At 47.3% G+C, this 18716-nt stretch overlaps 1 protein-coding gene across 2 annotated transcripts in view; it reads right to left on the reverse strand.

Moving 5' to 3' along the window:
• The window catches only part of ABHD2 (abhydrolase domain containing 2, acylglycerol lipase), a 102758-nt gene that overhangs the window by 75626 nt on the left and 8416 nt on the right, over positions 1-18716 (reverse strand). For both annotated transcript variants that reach the window (XM_047735780.1, XM_047735779.1), the window contains exon 2: positions 1754-1854. The gene's annotated coding sequence lies outside the window, so the exon portion shown is untranslated. The remainder of the gene's footprint in view (positions 1-1753; positions 1855-18716) is intronic.

Here is an 18716-nt window from a genome sequence, read left to right on the forward strand (position 1 = left end):
ATGACGTTGGCAAATAGAGGACGGACCACACTGCCGATGGCCTCTGGCAGGGGTTCCAACTCGGTGAGGAAAGGCAATCAAAGATGAGGCCTTGGGACGCCTGGGTGGCTCAGTGGGTTAAGCAGCTGCCTTCGGCTCGGGTCATGATCCCAGCGTCCTGGGATCGAGTCCCACATCGGGCTCCTTGTTCTGTGGGGAGCCTGCTTCTCCTTCTGCCTCTGCCTGCCACTCTGTCTGCCTGTGCTCACTCTCTCTCTCTGACAAATAAATAAATAAAATCTTTAAAAAAAAAAAAAAAAAAAGATGAGGCCTCAACTAGCCTTCTACTATGGGGGCAAGAAAATAATTTAAAAAAAAATGTATCCCACACGATTTTGAATCAAAATACGTTTTCAGCTGTATCGACCTTTGACCCTTTATGATCTGACAGTTGCCCTAAAACCTAACTTCTGGGGGTGCCTGACTGGGTGGCTCAGTGGGTTAAAGCTTTTGCGTTCGGCTCGGGTCATGATCCCAGGGTCCTGGGATGGAGCCCCAAGTTGGGCTCTCTGCTCAGCGGGGAGCCTGCTTCCCTTCCCCTCTCTCTGCCTGCCTCTCCGCCTACTTGTGATCTCTGTCTGTCAAATAAATAAATAAATAAAATCTTTAAAAAAACAAACAAACAAAAAACCCCTAACTTCTGGCTCGGTCCATTTTCAATGTCCATGTTTAATTTTTAAATTTCATTTCAGAGGATTAAAACTTAACCTCTGGAGATGTGTCATCTCACTCTGGGGCCGTGTCCCCTAAGGCTGTCTATTTAATAACCCCCTAAAACAGGATTCTTAACTTGAGGTCTGTGGGATCCCTATAGGATTCTAGGGTCCAGGAATCCCTTGGAATTATATGTGAAGGCTTATGTGTATGTGGTTTTCTTTGGCAAGGATCTGCAGATTTAAAGATTTATTTATTTGATTGAGAGAGAATGAGAGAGGGCTCATGTGCTCTGGGGAGGGGCAGAGAAAGAGAGACAATCTCAAGGAGACTCTGACTCAGTATATAGCCCGACATGGGGCTCGATCTCACCACCCTGAGATTGACAATCTGCAGATTTAATCAGGTTCTCCATGGGGTGTGCGGCCTAAAAATGTGCACAGCACCTAAAGTGCTCCCTGGGTTTCCCCTGCAGCTCTGGTCCCGCACCTCACGGGAGACCCCCCCCCCCCCACCACCGCCTACGCCAATCAAACCAGCAGAAGATGAAAATTCAAGAAGCTGCTGTTCATTAATACGGATTTATAAGTCTGGTGACTGAAGGGCCCCAAACAAGATCCAGCAGGAGTTCTAAAGTCTCTCTGATGTGATTCTGGTAACATGGTCTTTCCTGTCCCCTTTGTTGGAAAGAGAACCAAGAAATGCAGCATGTGGCTTACCGGTTTCCTTGTTGGTCAAGAATTGAAATTTTATGGAATTAAAAAGAAGCCCCTCCCTCCCCACTTCCTCTCACTAATTTTTTTTTTTTTAAGATTTTATTTATTTACTTGACAGACAGAGTTCACAAGCAGGCAGAGAGGCAGGCAGGGAGAGAGAGGGAAGCAGGCTCCCTGCTGAGCAGAGAGCCCGATGCGGGGCTCGATCCCAGAACCCTGGGATCATGACCTGAGCCAAAGGCAGAGGCTTTAACCCACTGAGCCACCCAGGCACTCCTCACTACTTCTTAACATAAGGGGAAGTGAGGAGGAGAAACAAAACTGAAAGTCTGGGCCATACGTACCTATGTCCCTTCTTCCTCTTTACCACAAAGATTGACTGTCCTTGAAGAGTTGTACAGCCGGGCCGCTCGGGTCAGATCTCTTATTCAAATTAACCTAAAAGCTGAAAAGATTGGACAGTCATGTTTTAAAAGATGAGAAAGAAGCAATTTAATTAAAATAAAAGCACAGTCTAAGTCGCTCTTCCTTTCAGGTCTTTGGGGAGAAAGATCATTGCTTTCCTTAACGCATATGTCACACTCTCGGCCCTTGGCCACTGGAACAAACCTGCCAGGGGACGTCTTTGTAGAGCCACAAACTGACAGGCTCTTTGGTTTCGGGGACAAGTTATCTGTTGCGTTCAGAACTCTGGCTAAAGCACACGCATACGGCTTTCGTGATTTATCTTACAACGTCATCTTCAGAAAGGCCTGAGAGCTATCATGCGGGTGACAGAGGAAATCACACATTAGCAACGCTTGAGGTCGAGACGGCCGTGGGTTGATGCATCCCTTGTCTCCCAAACACAGAGCAGCAACAGATAAAACATGAGCTGAGAGAGAGAAGGGCTTGGAAGCCCGGCACTGGGAGCAGAAGAGCGCTGGAAGCATAGAGTGGGAAGTCACACTGCCTGCCAGGTCTGCATCGGGGCTGGGGGCTGGCTGTGGAGGGCGGCCAGGAGCTAAAAGTGTGCTGTGTGAGTGGGGACCCAGAGCAGGGCCTGCTGTGCTGCAAATACATGGCTTCCAAAGCTGAAAACAGAGAGGGGTGGGGTGGAGGGGCAAGCCGTCGTTTTTACGGCGCTGCCTATATGCACCAAGTCCTGTCCATGCTACCTACCTATGCCATCCTTCCTGCACCGTACGGAGCAGGTACTAGTATTATTCCCATTTCACAGATGGGAAAACTGAGGCATAGGAAATTTGAGTGACTTGCCCAACCAAGGCCACCCAGCTAGTAGGTAGAGAAACCAGGATTCACATCTGGCTCCAGAAGCCCTCCTCTTCTCCCTCACTCTGTGCTATTTGTAAGGAGGAAAAGTAAAGAGAGAGAGAGGGGGAGAAGCAGGCAAGAAAGAAAACCGAAGGGACAGAAGACACAGAGGAGACAATAGTGGCTTGCACACAGTCACACAGCGGTGACAGCAGAGCTGGGATCTGAGCCCACAGTTCTTGGATTCCACCACATCAAAATGACTTTAAAAGTAAATGAAAGCTGCTTGAAGGGGAGACTCAATTAACCTTCAGAGCAGTCTTGCTCAACCTCAAATTTTATTATTTCTTCATATTCTGAGACAAATTAGCCACAGAAGACCAGGCTTTGTTGAGGTGGGGACTGAAGAGCAAAGTCTCCAGCCACATCACAAGGCACCCGACCTTTCTGGGGCTCAGCTGCCAGCCGAAGAACAAGGATCGAACGGACCAAAGAGCCAAAGTCAGCAGCCCAGGGGATAGCGTTGTGTTTGACCAGCATTTTACAAAATTAAGTTCATTAGCCTCCAAGTTATAAACACCAGGGGACTTCAGATAAAAATCTGAATTTCTGGTTCCTCTTGGGAAAAAAAAAAAAAAAGACAGAGAGGGAAAGAGAAGATCTGGCAACACTGAGCTTGTGTTCTCACTTGGCAATAAAGGATGGAGCCAAGAGGCAGCTGCCCCTTCCAGACAGGGCCTGCGACCTCCGTATTGCCACAGTCCCCACCACTCCCTATCATGCCCCCAACACTGACCCTCCCCCCGCCCCCTGCCTGCTTAATCATTCATGGTGCCGGAGTGGTTCCTGTGGCCATCCGACCATTAGAGAAACCTGTGTTAAGATCCCTCTGGCCCTGGATCAGTCTGCACTGACTGAATATTCAAAACCTACACTAATCAGAATATATATAAATAATAAATTCATAGAAAAAATTCTGGAAAGACAGAGTGGTACATCCGATGTGAAGCATTTTGTAGGGTTCCCAGCTCCGTGGGGAGTCTGCTTCTCCCGCTGATCTTCTCCCCTTCTCCCCTCTCATGCTCTCTCTCTCTCAAATAAAATCTTTAAAAAAAAAAGATGTGATGCGTTTTGTTGTTATTCATGTGGATGTTTATCTATCTATGCCTTTTTCCACAAACTATTTGAGGAGGTTCCAACAGGACGCTGAATGGGAATGTATGTAGAAAAACCCAGAATTGTGGCAGATGGCTGACTGCTTCCCCAAAGTCTCTCCTTCCTAGTAAGAGACCTGGGAAATGGGCCTGCCCCACTGGAAAAAACTATAGATCCCAGCTGCCTTTGCAGGTAGGTGAGTCCACATTTAAATTCTAACCAGTTCTGAAGGTGCTGGTCTGAGTTCTCTAAGTTCTCTTAAGCCTCCTTAAAAGGCAGGAGGTTAACTCTTCTTCTACGCTTTTCCCTTCATGTATCCCTGGAATGCAGACGATGTGGCTGCAACCCCAGCAGCCACCTTGGGCCATGAAGGGACCTTGAGGTTGCTCTAGGAGCCATGTTAAGAGGACAGCAGAGTAGAAAGACAGAAGCCTGGGGTCCCTGGTGATTTCATAGGGCCACCATGACAGACCTAGACTGCCTACCTCTGGGTTTCTTTTACGGGACAGAATAATCCCTTCCATGTTTAAGTCATTGTTATTTCTAGATTCTTCCTGTCTGCAATTTAAAAGAATATTTATTTATTTGAGAGGGAGAGAGAGAGCATGCACGTGGGGAGAGGAGCAGAGGAAGAGGGACAAGCAGACCCTGCTGAGAGCACAGCCTGATGTGGGGCTTGACCCTGAGATCACAACCCAAGCTGAAACCAAGAGATGGATGCTTAAGTGACTGAGCCACCCAGGTGCCCCTAGTCTGCAATTTCTCTTTTTTTTTTTTTTTTTAAAGATTTTATTTATTTATTTGACAGAGAGAAATCACAAGCAGGCAGAGAGGCAAGCAGAGAGAGAGGAGGAAGCAGGCTCCCTGCCAAGCAGAGAGCCCGATACGGGGCTCGATCCCAGGACCCTGGGATCATGACCTGAGCCGAAGGCAGAGGCTTTAACCCACTGAGCCACCCAGGTGCCCCTAGTCTGCAATTTCTAATGATAGAAGAGGAAATACTGTATACCCAAATCTTCTGGATACCATAGTCATTGGGCCACTACAGTATAGGTAATTTTTCTTTTTTTTCTTTTCATATTCAAATTCATAATAATAATAATAATGTTATTAGAAAAAAGCCTTAAAATAACAACTAAAAAAATCTAAGAAGGGGACATCTGGGTGGCTCAGTTGGTTAAGCAGCTGCCTTCGGCTTGGGTCATGATCCCAAGGTCCTGGGATCGAGCCCCCCAACAGGCTCCCTGCTCAGCGGGGAGCCTGCTTCTCCCTCTGCCTGCTGGTTCCCCTACTTGTGCATTCGCTCTGTCAAATAAATAAGTAAAACCTTTAAAAAAAATCTAAGAAGGAATTATGAACATCTAGACGAGAAAAATCCCTCTGTGAACACACACAACAATCACGGATGTGAGTAAGCCTAGAATGGACCTGAGCTTTCTGACTACAAGAGCAAAGAGGGGAAACCCAGTTAAACTCCTGGTTTTCCAAAGTAGAAAGAAAGGTAATGTGTATTGTACTCTGATCCCAGAAAGCAAGACAGATAACAAGGGGAAGCTGGGCTTTTCTGGCACAGAATCACTAAAAAAAAAAAAAAGAAAGAAAGAGAGAAAGGAAAAAAAACCCTCTGTGGGACTTTATATAAGGGGACCTTGAGGGATGTGATAGGCAATGTCCTCCTACAATGTTTTTTAATAGCAAATGCACTAGAGAATTAATTTCCTCAACCCTCAAAAAACATCAAGGGTTTTAAACTGGAATTCAGTTCAGTGAAGGCAATCCCCTGAGAGATTTGTAATTATTATGGTCCAGAGATCCACCCTCTACCCGAGGCTTGAACCAGAAGTCCCAAGAAGCGGGGCAGTTCGACCACATGTCCCCAGGGCCACCTCCCTTGAACTTGAGTGGCTCAAGGACCTGGCAACCTACTGTGTGCCTAGCACGATGCTAAGCTTTGCACTGAACCACAGTGAAGCAGAACTCTCACTTCACCTAAGGAGGAAAGAAGTTAATCTTTCTTAAAATGCTTATTTTAATCTCAGTAGAATTCACATATGGTGTGGCATTAGTTCCAAGGGTACAATGCAGTGATTCACTTCCAGACAACACCTAGCACTCATCACAAGTTCACTCCTCCATCCCTATCCCCTGTTTCTCCCATTGAGCCCCCTCCCCTCCAGCCAGTCACCATCAGTGGGTTCTCTACAGTAAAGAGTCTGGTTCTTGGTTTGTTTCTCTTTTTTTCTCCTCTGTTCGTTTTGTTTCTTAAATTCCACACGGGTGAAGCCATATGGTATTTGTGCTTCTCTGACTGACCTTTGGCTCAGCATCATATCTCTAGCTCCATTCACATCATTGCAAACGGCCACAGTCCCCTCTTCTCGATGGCTGAGTAGTATTTCATTGCATATACAGGTACACCAATGTGCTTTACACATTCAGCTACTGATGGATGTTTGGGCTGCTTCCACATCTTGGCCATTGTAAATAATGCCGCAATAAATAAAGGAGGGCATGTATCCCTTTGAATTCGTGTTTTTGTATTTTGGGGATACATAGTAGTGTGACTACTGGGTCATAGGGTAGTTCTATTTTTAACTTTTTGTGGGACCTCCATTCTGTTTTCCAGAGTGGCCTCGCCAGTTTGCATTCTTGCCAACAGTGCACGAGCGTCCGAAAAGACGTTTATCTCAGGCTTCTCTATACTTTGGAAATTTGGGGACAAGAATAAATGCATCTAGGAAAAAAATGAAGGAGGGAAGGACTTATGGAGCAGCTGGATCTACAACTGGGCCTTGAGTATAGGGTCCAGAAGGAACATTTTTTTTTTTTTTTTTAAAGATTTTATTTATTTATTTGACAGAGAGAGATCACAGGTAGACAGAGAGGCAGGCAGAGAGAGAGAGAGAGGGAAGCAGGCTTCTTGCTGAGCAGAGAGCCCGATGCGGGACTCGATCCCAGGACCCTGAGATCATGACCTGAGCCGAAGGCAGAGGCTTAACCCACTGAGCCACCCAGGCGCCCCCAGAAGGAACATTTGTAAGTGTGAGAGTGTGTGCGTGTGTATGTACAGTTTATATGAATTATATATAAATACGTATTTAATATACATACTAAATCCATATATATACACACACGTGTGTGTATGTGTCTGTGTGTATAAAACCAGGCATTAATTAACTGGCAATTTCAGAACAAAACCCTTGACATGCATTTTAATTTACCTTGCTGCATTTCATTTTTATGGTGTTCTCTCTTTCCAAGTTCGACCTGCCACGAACTATTAATATTCTGAACTTGGTCCAGACATAACAAAATAAGCTGCCATTATACTATTTCGTGTGCCCCCTCTCCCTTTTCTGGGCAGGCATCATGCGGTTAATATGAGTATCAGGCAGCCCAGGTGGGGAAAAGGAGTCCCACAGAACAGCAGGGGGGCTGGGCATGTGCAAAATGGAAAGGAAGCATTGCCCCCCCCAACTCCATGAAAGGAAGGGCTCAGCTCACTGCACACCAGAGCTCAGCGCACCTCCCCTTCTCCCACTGGTCATTTTAGGAGTGGACTTACTCATAAAATGCTGTCATTGATAGTTAAAATTCTGTGCATAGTCTCTACGTTAACAAGAAAACCCAAGGTGTAATGTACCACAAAACGCCCACCTGGACAGGACCTTTTAGTGCCTCAGTTTCTATAACACACTTGACTAGTCTTTCTACCTGTGCGAGGGCCCCCGGCTTCTCACTGCTCTCCTATGGCTAAGGGGGTTATTTTGAGATGGAGACACAGATGCTGGGAGAGACTGGCCCCTCCTGGGCTGGGAGAAGCTCCAGCCTTGGGATTCTGAGACCTGGGTCCTAGCGCCTGCCCTGCTCCTTCCTAGCCAGTGACCTTGAGTAAGTCACTTAACCTTTCTGGGGGCCCTAAAGACCTCATCTGGAAAATGAGAGGATTAGGTTAGAAGTAGATGATGCCAAAGGTCTCCCACAGCTCAAAACTTCTGAGATTCTAGGGATAGAATTGCAGTCCTTGGCTAAGGACAAGAAAAACTCTCTGGGTTCTGTAACAAGACACAGACCCTGCCTGCCAGCTAACTCTGTGAACCATTAACAACAGAACTCCAAAAATCACAACCTTCACGGCCTTTGTTCTTCCTTCAAGTAAGTTAAACAGTCATACATTTGCAGCTGTGCCATTTAGGTCCATGATTCTGTCATATTCCTTCCACCTGCCCGGCTAAGCAATGATTTCAGCCTCAGAATATTAATGTTCAATGATGATACAAACCGTACAGTGAGGCAAGAAAGAAAGAACCCGGCAGGGACCTCAAATCCAGAAAATTCACTACATGGTATAGTGGGAAGCATAGTGTCCCCCCCCCAAATTCACAACCACCTGGGACCCATGAATGTGACCTCCTTTGGAAATCGGTCCTTGGCAGATGTAATTAAGTCAAGATGGGGTCACACTGATTAGAGTCGGCCCTAACCCCAGGACTAGTGCCCTTGTAAGGACCAGTAAGTTTAGACGCGGAGACAAAGACATGGAGGGAAGAACTTTTAAAGGTGGAAGTAGAGACTGAGGCAGAGCATTGCCGAGACACGGAATGCCAAGCATTGCCAGCAACCAAGAGAAATTAGGAGCAACGCATGGAACGGACTGTCCCTCTGAGCCCTCGGGAAGGAACCCACCTTGATGACACTTTGATTTCAGGCTTGCCCAGAACTGTGAGAAAATAAGCCCAAATTACTCTCATGACTCAGTAGTTCCCCACCGCTGCCTTTCCAGGCTTAAGACACCCTCTGCCACGCCCTCTTGAAAAGTTCCTTGTTACCCAGACAAGCTCCAGTCAATTCAGATCCAAAGCAGCAGCTAACTCACACGGACACTCACGGGCTACTTATTAACACAATCCAAACGGGATTCTGTGCACAAATATTGGCTTGGCTTCTTTGCCTTGTGATTCAACTGTCAGACCACCCTTTCCTCTCCCAGTACCAGGACCTATGGAAACCATGAGACAGACGCATCTGGGGAGGGGGTGTCTCCCTCCCAAGCGTACTTGATGAATAAGCTTCAGTACTTCTGTGGGTCCCACAGTAAACACCTCTTAAGGAAAACCAAACCGAACCAAACTCTTAAAGAACCTCTTCCTATTCCCTCTGGTATGGAGGGGGTTTTCATTTAGGTCCTGGCCCTGCTGTGAGCAGGTCGGGGATCTGTTCTTGGTCCCACCAGTTACAGGGCTTGTCCTGGGGCCTCTCTGAACATGCTGATCCAGAGATGGTATCTTATTTTATTAAAAGATTTTATTTATTTATTAGACAGACAGAGATCACAAGTAGGCAGAAAGGCGGGCAGATAGAGAGGGGGAAGCAGGCTCCCTGTGGAGCAGAGAGCCCGATGCAGGGCTCAATCCCAGAATCCTGGGATCATGACCTGAGCCAAAGGCAGAGGCTTAACCCACTGAGCCACCCAGGTGCCCCCAGAGATGGTATTTTATAACACTCCTCAGATACGGCAAGTGGCCCCAAATATTAGCTGGACCATCACCACTGCTGAGATCTCCTCTAGCTCTCTTGGTAAACACCCCCATCTGGCAGAAGTTACCCCAAAAGATACTCTTTCCTACCCGACACAGAGGTTCTATGAGGGGCTGCTTTGACAACAACGGAGTAACCGGCTGGGTGATAGGTGCGCCTCCCCCAAGGCTGCAGTTACCCCCAGGACACACTCTTCTTGATTCTTCTAACGGGGAACCATGTTGAACTTAGTGAATCACTGGATGGTGAGTGCCCTTCACCAGGTTCTGTTAACAGTTCCAAGACGTGTTCTTGTTTCTGTGATAAAAGGGGTTCCAGCAGTGCACAGCCCGGAGCCCTCTCTCTCCTGCCAGGGCAGTGGGGGGGGGGTTCCCTCCTTTCCCATGGAAGGTGCTGTCTCCTCACCCCCATACTCTTCCTGCAGGTAAACCCACTCTTGCCCAGCTTGGCTGTGCGGACACACCTCCTCGATGCCCTCTGACAGGCTCTGCTCCTCAAAACGGCCCCGTGAGTGGCGTCAGAAGGACAGCGGAAGGCCACAGCACATTGCTGAAGAAAAGCTCATGTCACCCCAGTCCGTTTAGCCTTGTTGGTGACAGCTTAGGAAAAACACAATCGACCCTAGACGGAGGCCACATGGCACCTCGGAGGAGAAAGCAGGGAGGAAGGAGGGCCGGTTTCTTCCTCATTTTATCTGCCATTTAGCTAAGGAAGTCACAGCAGTTAGAGAAGAAAAAAATAAAAAATAAAAAAATAAAATAAAAATGAGAAGCAACTCCACAGCAGGAGAGAAATAAGCCCAGAGCAGAGGCTAGGAGAAAGCCCAGCCGTCCACTCACTGCCACGGGGCTGGGACGAGGCAGAGGCATGGCTGGAAGACGCCAAGGGACATCCCGGTCTACCCAGAACCGTGCCCTCTGACAGCTGGGCTGACTCAGGCCTTGTTCTCGCTCACAGTGAGGTGTCAAGGCCCCGGGTGAGCCCCTCCTGAGCAGCTCACAGAACCACCTCTCAGCACATGCAGGCTCTCCTCCCAAGGAGAGTTCTGTTGGAGGAGCCCTCAGGGTAACCACCTCAAGCCTGAAGGGATGGGGAGCCCTGGCAATGATGGGGCCAATCCTGTTTCCAACAGACGCCCCAACAAGTTTATTTATTTCTGAACACTGAGCACTGTGGACCTCAACTAGATCTCCTTCAGCGCATCAGACTGGGTGGCTGTCAGCGCCCTGTATGATGGCGCCGGGAAGTGGCTGAGGGGAGGGAGACAAGGCCGCGAGGAAGGAGAAAGCCCCTTGGTGATCCAAGGCAACAGCTCTGACAAGTCAGGGGATACAAAATGAAGAGACTGTCCAAAGTTACACACAATTTGGTAAAGAGAAGGGGAGGAATTTACAGGTAATTAAATACATTTATGTTAACATTGTCTTGAGTTGTGGCCCCAACTCAGGCCTTGAGATTGCCTCTTTGTGCAAACCCACTCATGTGTTAAGTGTTTCATGGAACCATATTCTTCCACAAAGTCATACGGTCACATACTCAACCTGCTGGAATTTCGGAGAATGTCCTACAAGTTCTTAGTAAGCAGAAAGTTACTCTATACGAGCAAATGTGAACCTCACATTTAAATGTCAGGAATGGCTACTAACCCACGAGTCTTCCTAAAAGAAAATCACTAACCTAAAAATAGCTGGAGACTGAGTCACAGTTAAGCACGCACATTTAACTGAGCCCTTTCACAGGACCTGACTCAAATACAGAAAGGAGACTGGCCTCTCCCCTTAGCGGGTGGCCCCACTGGAACAGAGCTGACCTTCCCACTGGGGACCAAGGGGTAGAGCACTTAGGAAAATCGACAGCAAAATTGTTTTCTCCACCACTGAGAAACCATTTCATCCTTACCTGAGAACAAACAAAAACCCATAAGCCAGGTGTTTCCTCTGTGGAGTGCCTAGAATTTTCTACAAGGACAGGCACTTTCATGAAGCTATCTGATCACTGTATACATTGCGTTAAAACACCTATACCGTGGGGCACCTGGGTGGCTCGGTTGGTTAAGCGTCTGCCTTTTGATCTTGGCTCGGGTCTTGATCTCACGGTCATGAGTTAAAAAACAAAACAAAAAAACTTATACCGTAAGTAAATTCTATAATATCGGAAGCAAATCTCAGTTTGCCAGAACCCAAGAACCCAAGCACCCAGTTTCCTGGAATTTTTAAGAGAAGGGTAAAATTGAGGAGAAGAGCCTCTCCTGATTCACTGCACAAAAGAAATGTTCTGGGCATGACCTGGAACACAGTACAGCTCTGGCCCAGTCTTCTGTGACTGCAAACAAACTACCAGAAGGAGGAAGCTGGAGAAAATGGCAGCAGGGTAAGACCTAGTTCGTGCCTGGCCCAGCCCTTGACTAAAGAGGGAAGTTTCACCCAGAGCTCAAACAGGAGACTTACAAGCTACCCTCAGAGAGAAAATAAAAGTAACTAGGAATCCCTGTTTCTGAACATTCTGGTTTCCCACGGCCCCCAGGGCCAGGGCAGAGAGCGGCTACCTAGCTAAGACATCCAGATTGCACGCCCCACAATGAAAGCATCACACATGCAGCCCATGGTTCCTCTAGCATTTGTCCTTCACCATGCAAGCATCAAGAAGTAGACATGTGAGAAGACCTGACTAGCAGGTCAAGCCCCTAGACCCTCCCCAGGGGAGAGAGACTTTGCCCAGCCAGACTAGCTCGCCAGCCCTCCGGTTCCTCCTGGCTCTGTGGCTCTCTGAGCAATTAACAGCTCCTCTTGGGGCTCAGCCACCAGACCCTTGTTAACACAGGCCTGGAGAGCAGGAAAGCTTCTGGGATCTTTGTCCTTCCAAGACCAAGAAGGTTCTTGAGGCAAGGGTAGACAATGTGCATGGCACTTGAAGGCATGCTTTACTGAGTTCTGTTTTATAAATACCTCAGACGCTGGGAGTAGAAACAGGATCTCATGCCAGCCCAGAGCAGCAGGCTTAAAGGCCACTTGGATTCCGTTGTGACAAATGGCCAAGTCTAAGACAAACTCCGCTACTTAAATGCTGATATGAGGGACTGACTCAGGCTCAGGCCGTTGGGCTAAAAATGAACAAGCCAGCCTCAACACTGGGCCTCCGTGGAGGCCAGACCTGGCGTCTGCCATCAGCCCTGCTCCTTCAGGGCACTTAACGGAGCCTTGTCCCCAACTTCTAGGTCACAACCCAAGCAGAAGGACCAGAGGGATCCCCATGCTGTCTGCACACCAGAGGCTTCCAGTGGCATCTGGAGTTATTCTCTCCTCTAAACATGCTGTGCTGTGCAACTCTGGGCAGATCACTCACCCTCTCTGGGGATTTTGAAGCTTACCCTAGGAGCCCATGGGCTATAATCAAACAACAGATTTTAGGATCAGAGGACCTGGGTTTGAGTTCAGATTCTGCCAAATGACCTTGGGTGACCCTGGGTGAACTACCTAAATTTTATGAAAGTTTGCTTTTTCTTCTATAAAATGGGAAGGAGGAGGTTGCAAACATTACAGGTTATTAAGGGGAAGTAATTAATGAAATTATGTAGGTTAAGAGAAAAGCTTTATGATTATGAAATAGTCACAGATATACTCAAGATAAGGCTTGTAGAATGCCTTGAGCTTTTTAGAGGAAAGCTGCCTTATTAAATATTTCAAGATTACAAAAATGTTAGTTTTAAAGCCAGAGCGAGGGACTTTAACTACATGACGAACATGGGATTGGTCCCCCCGGCTGTCCTTCACTGAGGACACTGAAATAGCTAGAAAAGAAAACTCAAAAGCTCTCAGACAGAAAGGGTTGATATTATATTTTGAGGTCTCTGCTAAATGATTGCTTTTCGAAGTAAACAGACAGAAGTAGGTTCACACCCTCAAATGTTCTGTCTTATCCATCCAAGACAAACACCTCACTGTTGCTCCAGGCCTGTCCTCGTCTTGCCACCTCCTTGGGAAGCAAGCTTTCTCAGGCTTCTTTAAGGCCCAAGGACAAGTCCTAACTGCCACCCCTCGCCAGCCGGTGGCCTCCTCCTCTGGTTTTCGTCTAAAGCTTACCCATATCAGCCATGCATCTGCTTGGAGTCCACCTCAGGCGACCAGCACCCGACCCCACAGGAGACTTCTATGCAATACTGTGTACCGTAAGGCAGGTGCGTCTCGGCTCCTAGCTCCCTTTACAAGGGTTCTTCCTGTCCTGGGCTCCCCCTACACACACGTGTCTCCCGAGAGACGAGGAACCTGCCATCAAGGAAGATTCTTTCATTAGAAATGATGGAACTCAGGGCACCTGGGTGGCTCAGCGGGTTAAGCCTCTGCCTTTGGCTCAGGTCATGATCTCAGGGTCCTAGGATCAAGCCCCATATCAGGCTCTCTGCTCAGCGGGGAGCCTGCTTCCCTTCCTCTCTCTCTGCCTGCCTCTCTGCCTACTTGTGACCTCTCTCTGTTAAATAAATAAATAAAATCTTAAAAAAAAAATGATGGAACTGCTTCTCCATAATTGGAAAAGAGAGTGACCCCGTTTCTCAAAGACCGATCTGCCTGTATAAACTAGAAGCATCCTCATGGATAAAGCAGTGGTTTGTAAGTGAAGAGGACAAAACTGTCCCCCCGCCCCCAAAAAAGGGTGTCAATACTACAGGGGTGGGGAGGATGTTACGGAAATCCGCACCCCTCTCCCGACATTCCACTCTGCTCCCCACAGGTACCAAACATGAGCTTCATGCTGAGCTTGACGAGGACTCTGAGGAAAGTGCCACACATGGCATCCATGATATAATTGGGAAACCGTGCAACTCCAAGCATATTTAAGTATGGAATTCTAAAGTGCCAACTACAAATACTAGAGGAATTCAAACAAAGGAAGCAGAAGGAAGGAGCTGGGCTCAGAGAGCTAGGGACCCACAGGAAAAGATGGTACACGAGAGAAGGTGAGAAGCAGGGTTGGGGTTGCAGACACCTGGCTGGGCTCCCAGGCTGAGCCCAGGGCCCAGGAATGCTGGACAGACAGTAGACAGACAGGGCAAGAGGGACAGGTTTGGGAGCAGAGGGAGTGAGTCACTGTGGGATGAAGCTTCAGGGCTTTACTTCCGAGGAGAAGATGCTGCCACACGGAGCTGCACAGGTACACAGAGGGTCTGGGGGCACATGGTAGGAGGTGTGAGAGGCATTTATGTGGCTCTGTGGGACCCGATCCATGGGGCGTTGTCTTTTGTATTTGAGTATCACTGCCAAGACCTCAATGGCACCCAAGTCATTTCTCTTGTTTTTTCAAGATACTTAACACACAGCGTTAGCACGCAAACAGTTTTGTACGACATGCTGACCTATCCAGGAATTTTCATTTTGGGGGTCCATCCCCTTAAGGCCCTAAAAATCATACCGTTTCCCACCTTTGCATTTTGCAAACACCCTTTCATAACTAGAAAATTTCATAACTAGCCTCATCTCCCCATAAAAGTAATGATTCATAGTCCTTTTGTCTCTGTTGGGGATTCTGGTCCATGCCCTTCTAGTTCAATCCTCATGTAAATTCTACACAAGTTTAAATGTAATGGTGTTGAGCACGCAGTGGGGTACTCTGTACGTATTTATTGGCCGAATCTATGGGAAGGCCTAACGCATCACCATTTGGATCCTTTGAGCAGAATTTTCTCACAAGGAGATTATTACATTAAGCTGAAAGCTTCAGGTCTCAGTGCGTAACAGCCACACTACTGCAAAGCCAAAGGAAAAAAGAAAAAAAGAGCTCAATGTGACCTGGGCTGTCAGCAGCTTTTGGATATTTTAAAGAACATCTCAGAGTTCAGGCAAATAATGACCCATCTAAATGGAAGTTTTCCCCTTTCCATCACTCAGAGAAGCTACGGTGTGATACCATATTTATTTTACCATTTCCCCGTTTGTCGAAAGCATATCTTAGTAGGTTCAAAGAGCCAGAAACCAATGGACTTCAAAAACTGCTCACACACAAAGAAAGAGAATTCAAAGCCCAGAGAGGCTGTTTTAGGTAGCAGAAGGAAGGAGGTACCCAAAGAAAAGGTAGACAGAAAGCTACCCATTGATTGGCAATCAGCTAAATCCTGAAATACCACTAGAAGACTCACAATTTCGGGTAACTTCCTCCAAAACATTCAATGCAACAGAACTGTCTGTGGTATTTTCCAACACACATGAGCTTAGGACATAATCCAGAAAATATAAATTTGAATACAATTAATCCTAGGTTAACCTAGATTAAAATGTTGGTGGAATTGTTGTATTTTTTTTTAAGATTTTATTTATTTATTTGACAGAGAGGGAGAGAGAGAGCACAAGCAGGGGGAGCAGCAGAGGGAAAGAGAAGCAGGGTCCCCACTGAGCAGGGAGCCTGATGGAGGGCTCAATCCCAGGACCCTGGAATCATGACCTGAGCCGAAGACAGACGCTTAACCGACTGAACCACGCAGGTGCCCCAAAATAGTTGAATAGTAACATAGGGATCCTTTCTGGCATTTAAGGAAGATAGAAAAACCCCCTCCTCAAATATCAATGGTATCTGAATCAAGTCTGTGTAAATAGGTCAGAACAACTGTTATCCCAGAGATTTCTACTTTACTGAGATGCTTTCTGCGGGTGTGCAGCGATGTTGGGGTAGTGAGGCCACTGACAACGGAGTGGAGAAATTCACAGGCTCTGGGACCAGACAGACCTGGCCTGAAGGGCAACTGTCTCATTTACTGATGGTGTGACTCTGGGCAAACCTCTTAATCTCTCCGCACCTCAGTCTCCTTACCCATTAAATGGGGTTAATAAGAGTGTCCTGCAATTACAATAAAAATTAAAAATGCTAACTGGGCAGTGGTGTCCTCACCAGAGAAGGCAGAGGAAGGGCTGGCTTTATCTAGCAAGGCTGGAGAATCGCAGTCCGGAGCTCCATGTGCGGGGCGTCAAGTCCAGCTTCCACACTGCCTCGTGACCAATACAATCTAACCATCTTCCACGGGGCACGAGTGGGTCCCATGGGTACAAATCCTATCCCCATTCCAGACCATGAGCTTCTCTGTCAGTCTCCCAGAGAAAAGACGAGGTTCGCAAATCACAGGTTAGGGTTTGAAGACCATCAACCTGGGACCCAGAAGTGTGCTCTGGCTGGTGCTGTCACGTCACTGTATCTTGAAAACGAAGGGGCAGAACCAGACGATAGGAAAAATGCCTATTTGCGCAACTCTACAGTTTATTGAGTGCTTGTGATTTTTTTTAAGATTTTATTTATTTATTTGACAGAGATCACAAGTAGGCAGAGAGAGGGGAGGAAGCAGGCTCCCTGCTGAGCAGAGAGCTTAATGTGGGGCTCGATCCCAGGACCCTGAGATCATGACCTGAGCCGAAGGCAGAGGCTTAACCCACTGAGCCACCCAGATGCCCCACAGTGCTTGTGATTTAAATACATAACCTCAGTTATTCCTCAAACATGTCACGAAATGCCATAAAGTTGACAGTAGAGACCAATTACATAAGGTACTGTTTACAAAGTGCATCCTCAGACATTACATCATTTAGGATTCATAATAGTTTTGTGAATTATTATTAAGGCATGCAAGGAAACTGAGGCCCCCTGGGCGAGGCCGTGGGTAAGGCTCTGGGGATACAAAGAGACCAGGCATCCATCTCAGAAGCCCTTTGCGGAGCTGGATGGATCCCGACTTCTAGAGCTCCCTCAATGGATGCTCTCTGAGGCCTCTCCCAACCAGAGGGCCTTAAAAAAAATCTGCATTCCGCTTAGAAGCTCTTTGGTGGCAAAGATAAGACTTCTCTGGCAACATCCGGCTTTCTATGTCAAGTCAATAAATAGACCGATGCATGATATTAATGATAGACCCGAGAAAGGGGCTGCGTTTTCCAAATTGGGAGAAATATCCTCACCTATAAGCTACTCGGCATTTCCCTATCATCTTACTATTTAGATGGACACACTTTTCAATATCATCGACAAGAGAGCGTGGCCGCTTTATTTACATGATCCGAATAGAGACGAGCAGCGCAGCCAAGGTTTCTCGATGGAAGCTGAAAAGCTCAAGTCCACGGTGGGAACACAGTCCGCACCACACAGGGAGCTAGTGGGGAGCAGCGGGAAGCTCGCAGGCATTAATAGGGCCAAGCATGGGCTGATGGCGGGGGAGAGGGTGTGCAGGCCCCTCGAAGGGCCGGACAGCCCAGGCCCAGCAAAGAGAGGGCTCCATAAATGCTTGCTAAACAAACGAAAGCCTCCAGTTAGGTCACATGCTCCTAGGAATACTGTGTTTCCCTCAATCTGGAGAGAGAATAGTGTCGCAATCAGATACCTGAGGAGGTTCACAGGATGAAGAACGACGCGTGCAGAAATTTGCGAAAACACATCGTTCCAAGCTAGTTTCCACAGCTAGTGAACAAAAGGGTGGGGACAGCATGCGCAAAGTACTGCCCGTTATATGAAAGACAAAGACCTGCCACAGTCGATTGAGCACTCGACTCTAGATTTGAGCCCGAGTCATGATCTCAGGGTCATGAGACTGAGCCCCGCGTCGGGCTCCGCGCTGGGTGTGGAGACTGCTTGGGATTCTCTCTTTCCCTCTCCCCCTGCCCCTCCCTCCCTGCTCATAGTCTCTCTCTCAATAATAAAAATAATAATAATATAACCTTTAAAAAAAGAAAAAAAGCATTTCTGACATTTTAAAACAATCAGAAATTTGGGGGCGCCTGAGTGGCTCAGTCGGTTAAGCGTCTGCCTTCAGCTCAGGTCATGATCTCAGGGTCCTGGGATCAAGCCCCACATTGGGCTCCTTGCTCAGCAGGGAGCCTGCTTCTCCCTCTCCCGCTTCCCCCTGCTTGTGCTCTCTCCCTCTCTCTCTCAAATAAATAACATCTTTTTTAAAAAATTAAAAATTAAAAAAAATACAACAATTGAAATTTAGACTATCTGTTCAAATAGATGCATCAAATAGTTGATAGTAAAGAATCACTGTTACTTTTTAAAGTGTGATAATATTATTATAATCACGTTTAATAAAGGGATCCTTTTTAATTAACCCCCCCAAAGGGGGTTCACTATATGTTTCTATTTGTGTCTCTTTCAGATTCCCATAACAAAAGCTGACGAACGAATGCATGTGTGATTACTTAGCTACAGTACAAACAGTCCCCCATAGTCACTGAGGTTCAAGTGTACGCCCAGTGATGGTCAAGACTCCATTGTCCTTGGGACAATGGTGACTAACAGTCACACACGGCAGTTGCAGGCTGCTCCCACGACAGCGTGCAGGTCACGCAAATCTCAATAGAAAGTGAACTCCAAATCTAATTCCAGAATTAAGCAAAAAGA

The sequence above is a fragment of the Lutra lutra genome, chromosome 7 (assembly GCF_902655055.1).
Source record: "Lutra lutra chromosome 7, mLutLut1.2, whole genome shotgun sequence".
NCBI classification, from domain to species: domain Eukaryota; kingdom Metazoa; phylum Chordata; class Mammalia; order Carnivora; family Mustelidae; genus Lutra; species Lutra lutra.